A 7,415-nucleotide genomic window follows, 5' to 3' on the forward strand; every position below is an offset into this window, starting at 1 on the left:
CTGGGCTGTTCCCCAGGGCTGGAGCAGCTCTGCAGGGGGGTCTCACCCGAGGGGTCAGAGGGGCACAATCCCCCCCTGCCCTGCTGCCCACGCTGGGGGATCAGCCCAGGGCATGGGGGGGTCTGGGCTGGGCCATGTCCAGCCTCTCCCCCACCAGCACCCCCAGGTCCTTCTCCCAGGGCTGCTCCATCTGCTCATCCCCAGCCTGGATTGGGAACGAGGGGAATTCCTGCTTTCCTGCCCAGCAAGTTGGGCCTGTGCTCAAATTTAAATACGTGGGTAATTCCCATTCGTGCCAACGAAATCTAAACACGTGCTTAAAGCTGAGCAGTTCATTGAATTGTGGCAACACTGAGTGGCCTTTGTGGAATTAATTCACATATCTGAGTTGCTTTTTATGTCTGTGACCCAAGGAGAACTGAACAGCTTCTGTGTGAGTTTTAAACCTGTCCTTCAGTTAAATCAAGGATGCAGACACAAGTGGTAGCACACACATTATATGGATTTATGACATTCCCTGGAGGATTCTGGGTCAATAAAGCAGTGAATGGATTACAAAGAGTCCTCTAAAGTGTTTGCTGGAATCTTGCAAGGAATGAATGAATTACTGTTTGTTTTTATGGCTGGAAAACATCTTTCCATGGATGCTGCAGCTCGGGCTGAGCGACAGACACGCCGTGCTCTCGCTGTTTTGAACAACTGTATTTATTCTGTTCGGGCCAGGAGCCAAAAAAATAAAAGGGAAGCAGAATGTTGTAGCAGTACACAGTTAAAATAGACCGGGAAATAATATAAATTCAATGCAAATGATTAATTATTATTCACCAGGGTTGTTTTCCTGCAGTAAATCGCAGTTTTCCACCAGGATCAGTGCTCTGTATTTATGCAGACACGTTGTACAGGATGCAAGGAGCTTGTAGCTTAAGTAAACCTTACCTAAAAGCCTGGTTTTACACAGATTTAATTCAAAAGTGAGCCTGAGTTTCCTAAACTTTTGCTGAGCCCTGTGCACATTCCCTGTTTCGTTCCCAGCTGGCACAGAAACGCCGCGTGTAGACACAACCCAAAGCAAGACACAACAAGCAAAAGCTAAAAATGTGAAAAATGAAGCTGTTGGGAGGGATGAGAATGCAAAGGAAGAACCCTCAGGTCTGTCCAACGCTTCCCACGTGGGTGAAGGTCACCTTTGCTGCACGTGTGAGCTCCAGAACATCTGGAACAGCCGCCCCTCCCTGCCCTTGCTGGGCTGATCCTTTGGGCAAAAGACACATTGAGTGGGTTGCCAGTAAGATTTTTGAGCTGTTTTGATTTTGGGATGGAGGATTTCAACTGGCAGGAGGGTTAAACTGCCCCCTCTCTCCTCACCAGGCTGGTGGTGAGGAATCTGTTGTCACCTCCACGTCCCCTCTCTGCCAGGAACGACGGGGATGCTCTTTGTTGCTCCTTAGAGGGTGGTCAGTGAAGGAGAGGTCCATCCTTAGAGAGTGGTCAATGAAGGACAGGTCCATCCTCTGGGGAGATTTTTGCTTTTCTCAGCTCTGGCTCATCCCACCAACAAATTAAAAACATCTAAACCTTGATCCTGCCTCTTATTCAAGGATATATTTTGCTCGTTCCCGGTCCCAGCAGCGGCGATTCTTCGCCGTGACTCCCCTCTCAATCCTTATTTCCTTCCCAAATTTGTGCAGGAGAGGTTTCAGGGGTGCCTCCTGAACACAGACACAGCTTCTGTCACCTCCCAGCTGTCAGAAAGCAGCATTTTGTCAAGCCCTGATCACGCTCAGCAACCACAAGATGCGTTGAGGGAATTGGTGCTGTCAGAGTTTGAGACCAGCCCTCGATGGCAGAGCTGTAATAATTAATATGTCATGATAAGGCCAGGGCTGATGAAATTAGCAATGCAATTGCTATTAATATTTTGCAATCCTCCCTAATCCCTCACCCAGTGTCATTTTGGGGGATTTAAGGCACGTGTCTCCCTGTAGAAAGGGGATTTTTGGTGACTTCAAGGGAGGAAAAAAGGGAGCTGAGAACGACGACACCAACAAATACAAGGAAAGAGCCAAAGGATCCGTGTTTCTGGTTTTATCCACTTATTATTACCAGCAAATCCACGTTCTAGGTCACTTAACTGAATGGAAAGCATCCAACAGGACAGCCAAATTAAAAGAAAATAGAGCCTCTCTACCTTGAGCTCCAGTAAGGCACAGACAGTGGGCAGTGGAGAGTCCATTAAATTTTAATTTGCTGGTCATTAAAGTGTGCCATTCATTTGTAAAATTGCATGGCAAGGAAGCCCAAGTACAGGAGGGTCTGGCTCACTCTTCTTAATGGTCTTATAAATTCCTCCCTGTGATTATGATCAGTTCCTTCTGATCCTCCATAAAATTTATGGGCCAATTTATTACATCAGCCGAGTGGAAAGATCAGATAATGCAATGCCATAAAAAAAAAAGTGGATCCTGATTTTAAGAAATCAGGGAGAAGAGCGAGAGGAGAGCACCTAATTACTTCAGCAACATTAAAAACAACCGCCCCATAATGGGGTAGGGAACCATTTAATCAAAATGGACACACAACACTCTTGTAATTAGATGAAAAGGTCATGGAAATCATCAATTCAAGCCCGATATGATGTGAAGAATAGGACTGAAAACTTCCAGGAAAAGCTATCTCCTGGAGATTGTTTGAACCACAAGAAAGGGGGTTGTATTTCCAGTTTAATAGCTGAGGGCACAAAAGCCACACTGTGTGTTTTTTGGGCTTGGGAGATCTCAAAGCAGAAATGCCTTAATTGGAACTGCTTCCATCCCCAGCGTGGAGGTTTCATTTCAAGGCCCATACCTGCTGCTGGAAAATAGAGCTGCCTCCAATTTAATTATATCGCAGCTCTTTGATTGGTGCTGTGAATTCCTCCACAGAGCTCAAACACCAATTCATCTGTTTTTTAGCAGAGGGAAAGGGGAACTGCTTCCAATTTCCTTTTTTTTTTTTGCTGGGCAGTAATGGATAATTTCCAGCCCTGGGAAAAAAAAAAATAAAATAAAACAACCCCAAACCCACCCCCCAGTCTGTACCTGGGGTAACCCAGTTCCACCAGGTAACAGAATCTGTTTTCCTGCTGCTGTTGATCAAAGATTGACCTCGAGGGCTTGATTTTGGGCAGGACAATGGAGCAGGAAGAAAATCAGCTCCAGGAAAAGTGGGGGGGGGATGCTTTGAAGTGAAAGGGAAATCCACATGTATGGGAGTCTCAGGATAGGGCCAATTAAAGCCTGGACACGAGGGATACTTTTGCATGGCTGTGTTGGTACCAAACTGGCACTGCCTGGGCACTGGAGGAGGAAAATCTGAGGATTATGGTGTGTCTGTGCTATTCCTGTATTTTTAAGCAGAGAATTCCATGAGGATCAATCCATCCATGCAGCTGTTGTGCCTCTGGAAGATGTTTGGAACCACCCCAGGCTTTTCTCCTGCTCCACTTGGGCACAACTGAACTTTACAGACACGTCCCTAAGAGCTGAGAAAGGGGTGGTTCCTTTAGAACCAGAATTTTCCCGGGGAAATCGTGGATATTCCATCCTCAAAAGTCTTCAAGACCAGGTTTGGATGGAGCTCTGAGCAACTTGGTCTAGTGGAAGATTCCCTGCCCATGGCAGGGGCTTGGAACTAAATTATCTTCGAGCTAAAAAGATGCATTTTCATTTTATACATCATTAAAACCAATATTTTCCCTTTATTTTATTGACTCGAGCTTGTTATATGGGACATAAAGTCAAATCTATCTCTGCTAATTTTGAGAAGTGTAAGAGCTCTGAGTCAGTTAAACCTTCTGAAAGGATGAATTTTTTAAAAAAACAAACAGGAATAGAAGACATTTGCTATTAGAGCAGATTTCAATTATTTTCTTTTTGCTAAGCATCTGTTTGTTCAAAGAACAGGAGGTAAACAAGTGACCCTATTTGTCCAGGGATGCAAGAGATAAGAGAACCAAGCTTGTATTTCTCATTTTTGAGAGGCAATTGTCAGTGGGTTTATGAAAACTCTGAATTAGATAAAGCAAATTCACACCAGCACAAAGAAAACTTGACCAGGTCATGTAAAACAACAATCCAAAGGGACAATTTGTTACAGAGCAGGTGATTAGGTCAGTTCAGAAAATGAGAAAACAGAATAATTGTCCAGCTGTCAAATGGCTGAACCCACCATGAAACAACATTTCCCGAGACACCAAAACTCAGCACTCCCAAATCCATCCCGAGGCAACGAAATGACCTGCCCTGCTCACCCAGCAGCTTCTCCCAGAGGATATTTTACAGGATAAATCATTCTGGAAGGCTCTTTGGGGTGCCTGGGAAGGGCTCAGGATGTTTTCTGTCTCTCAGCCAGCTGTGCTCACACTCAGGTTTAGGGCTGGAGAATCCATTTACAGGCAGAGTTTGGCTAAAGTGGGATTTTTTGGGAGTACCTCGGGACAAACTGCCTCTGGAGAGCTCCTGTCCTATGGAGCCAGGCTGGGAGAGATGAGGGTGCTCAACCTGGAGGAGAGAAGGCTCTGGAGACCCCCTTCCAGTGCCTAAAGGGGGTTATAAAAAGGAGGGAGAGGGTATTTTTGTGCTGGCAGACAGGGGACAATGGTTTTAAACCAAAGGAAGGCAGGGTTAGGTGGGATATTAGGGAGAAATTCTTCCCTGTGAGGGTGGGGAGGGGCTGGAATAGAATTCCCAGAGAAGCTGTGGCTGCCCCTGGATCCCTGGAAGTGTCCAAGGCCAGGTTGGACGGGGCTTGGAGCAACCTGGGCTAGTGGAAGGTGTCCCTGCCCATGGCAGGGGGTGGAACTGGATGATTTTTAAGGTCCCTTCCAACCCAAATCATTCCATGATTCCATAATTCCACGTCCACTCTGTCTTCTGCTTCTTGCCCCCCCTCAGCCTCCTGCACCCTGAATGGTGACAGGGGAGCTCTCTGCATCCCTTTGGATTTCTCTGCATTCCCTGGGATCTCTCTGCGTTCTCTAGGATCTCTCTGCATCCCCTGGGATCTCTCTGCATCCCTGGGATCTCCGTGCATCCCCTGCGATCTCTCTGCATCCCTTTGGATCTCTCTGCATCTCCTAGGATCTCTCTGCATCCCTCTGGATCTCTCTGCATCCCCCGGGATCTCTCTGCATCCCTTTGGGTCACTTTGCATCCCCTGGGATCTCTCTGCATCCCTCTGGATCTCTCTGCATCCCTCTGGATCTCTCTGCATCCCTCTTGATCTCTCTTCACCCCTTTGGATCTCTCTGCATCCCCTGGGATCTCTCTGCATCCCTCTGGATCTCTCTGCATCCTCTGGGATCTCTCTGCATCCCTTTGGATCTCTCTGGGGTGCTTCAACCACCTCCAGTCAGGTATTTTTGTCTTCTGCTGCCGGAAGGAGGAATTTGGCCCACACAGGTCAAAAAGGGCTCCTTGCAGCCCCTCTGAGGAGTGTTTAGGTAACAGGATTGTGAGAGTAGGTGCTGATTCCTGGTGTGTGGGGTCAGGGTGGGGAATTCAGAACCTCCTGGGATAGTGCCAGAGCCCTGCACGGGGCAGAGCGAGTCGGTCCTGCCAATCCAGTCCCTTCCACCTCCACAAAATAACTTCTGGAATTGGCTGGAACTGCTCAGGGGTTATTTCTAGGAGCTGGTGGGGTGTTCCCAGCTCAAAGCCCAGGAGCACAGGAATCCCTGATAACCAGAAGGCCACTGGTGTGGCTGGGGATGTGCCCCTGACCTTCCTGAGCAGCAGGAACAGACACTCCAGCTGTTTATATCCCAAAAAACGAGCCAGTCCCGGGGCACAGGTTCAAGTGTGAGCCTGGGATTTGCTCCTATTAATTCACCACCGCCAAACCTCCTGGTCAGATCTGAGCCTGTGCCAGCTGGGACTTCGCCAGGGCAAAGTTTGGAGGTGGCACAAGCTGGAATCTCTTCCCAGAAGAGGTTTAACCCTACGGATGCAGACTGGAGCTCCACCTATCCTCCGGACCAGGTCTTAAGTGTGATCCCAGCCTAACCAGACGGGATCAGCCCCTTCTTTTGGATGCATTCAGGAAAGAATTAGCCGCTAATCCGCTTGCCTGACTGAAAGCAATTACCCTCCTCAAACAAACAAACAAACAGACAAACCCCCTCTTTAGCCAAAACCACTTTATTAAGGTTGCAAAGCCAAGCCCTCCGAAGTCTGGCTGCTCGTGCAATCTTTATTTGCAGCCTTTTTGTGCTGCCTCATGACAGGCACGACCTGAAAGCTTATTTTTTTCCCCCCACTGAGCTGCTGTTTCCTTCAGCTGCACACAAATAATGGCAAGTTTAGTTCTGCCCTCTGCCTCCTGGGTGATGCCAGGATTTCCTTGGTGAGGCCAGGCTTTCCTTGGTGATGCCAGGCTTTCCTTGGTGATACCAGGCTTTCCTGGGTGATGCCAGGCTTTCCTTGGTGCCCAGCCTGCTCTGAAGGTCCCACCCTCAGCTTCCTCGCTGCCTTTCCTGTGGTCCCCACCAGCGACTCCACCAACAAGAGGGATTTTCAACTCCTTGTGCCCTGCTGAAAGCAGAGGGTAAAATACCCTTGTTTTACATAATAATTTAAGTTGGAAAAAAACCTCTGAGATGGTCCAGTTGATCTCCTCTGCTGGTTTGAATCCTCCATTTCTAAAAGCCTGAGAGTTTTATTTTTCAGCCACTTTAATACTAATACCAACATCCCAGAGCAGATGCCACTTGCTGGATTGTTTGATTGAAGCTGAGTTTCAACATTTTGGCCAGTCAGGTTTGAATGCAGAAAACCAGGAATGCATGACTTGGTCGGGATAAATCCTCAGCCCTGACATCAGACCTTTCTGTCCCTCTGCTCCCCTGACTCATTGGCTTCATATTTCCCAACCTCTGCAACAAATAAAACAGATGTTTCGGATTTTATACCACCTCACCCCCCTGTCCTGCCTCATGCCCAGAGCTGGTCTCCTCCATTTATTCAGTTTTTATGAAAAAGATTCCAGAATAAACTTGCCAAAGCTTGACCTAAACTCAAACCTAGACCTGTAGAGGCCCCAACCTTCTCACCTACAGGTATTGAGCAACCTGGACTTCTAATCCAATTTTAAACCCAGACACTCTTGCCCAGCCCCAGACATCTCTTACATCACCAGAGATGAATAGTCTGAATTACAGCAGCCCCCCCTGATTTCTGAGTGTTTCAATTTGAAATATTGTTATTCCTGGAAGGGGAGAGAGAATAAAAATGGGGAAATCCTGGTGTTTGGGGGGCAGAGAGAGGGAGAAAGGAGGTGTTTGTGGGCTGGGACATCACCGTGGTTTGAGCGGAGAATGAAATGCTGGGAGCTGATGGAGAGAGTTCCTCTCCTGGGGTTTATAGGATTCCTGACACTGG

This window comes from Neopelma chrysocephalum, unplaced genomic scaffold (genome assembly GCF_003984885.1).
Source record: "Neopelma chrysocephalum unplaced genomic scaffold, ASM398488v2 Primary Assembly neopelma1_166, whole genome shotgun sequence".
Classification (NCBI taxonomy): domain Eukaryota; kingdom Metazoa; phylum Chordata; class Aves; order Passeriformes; family Pipridae; genus Neopelma; species Neopelma chrysocephalum.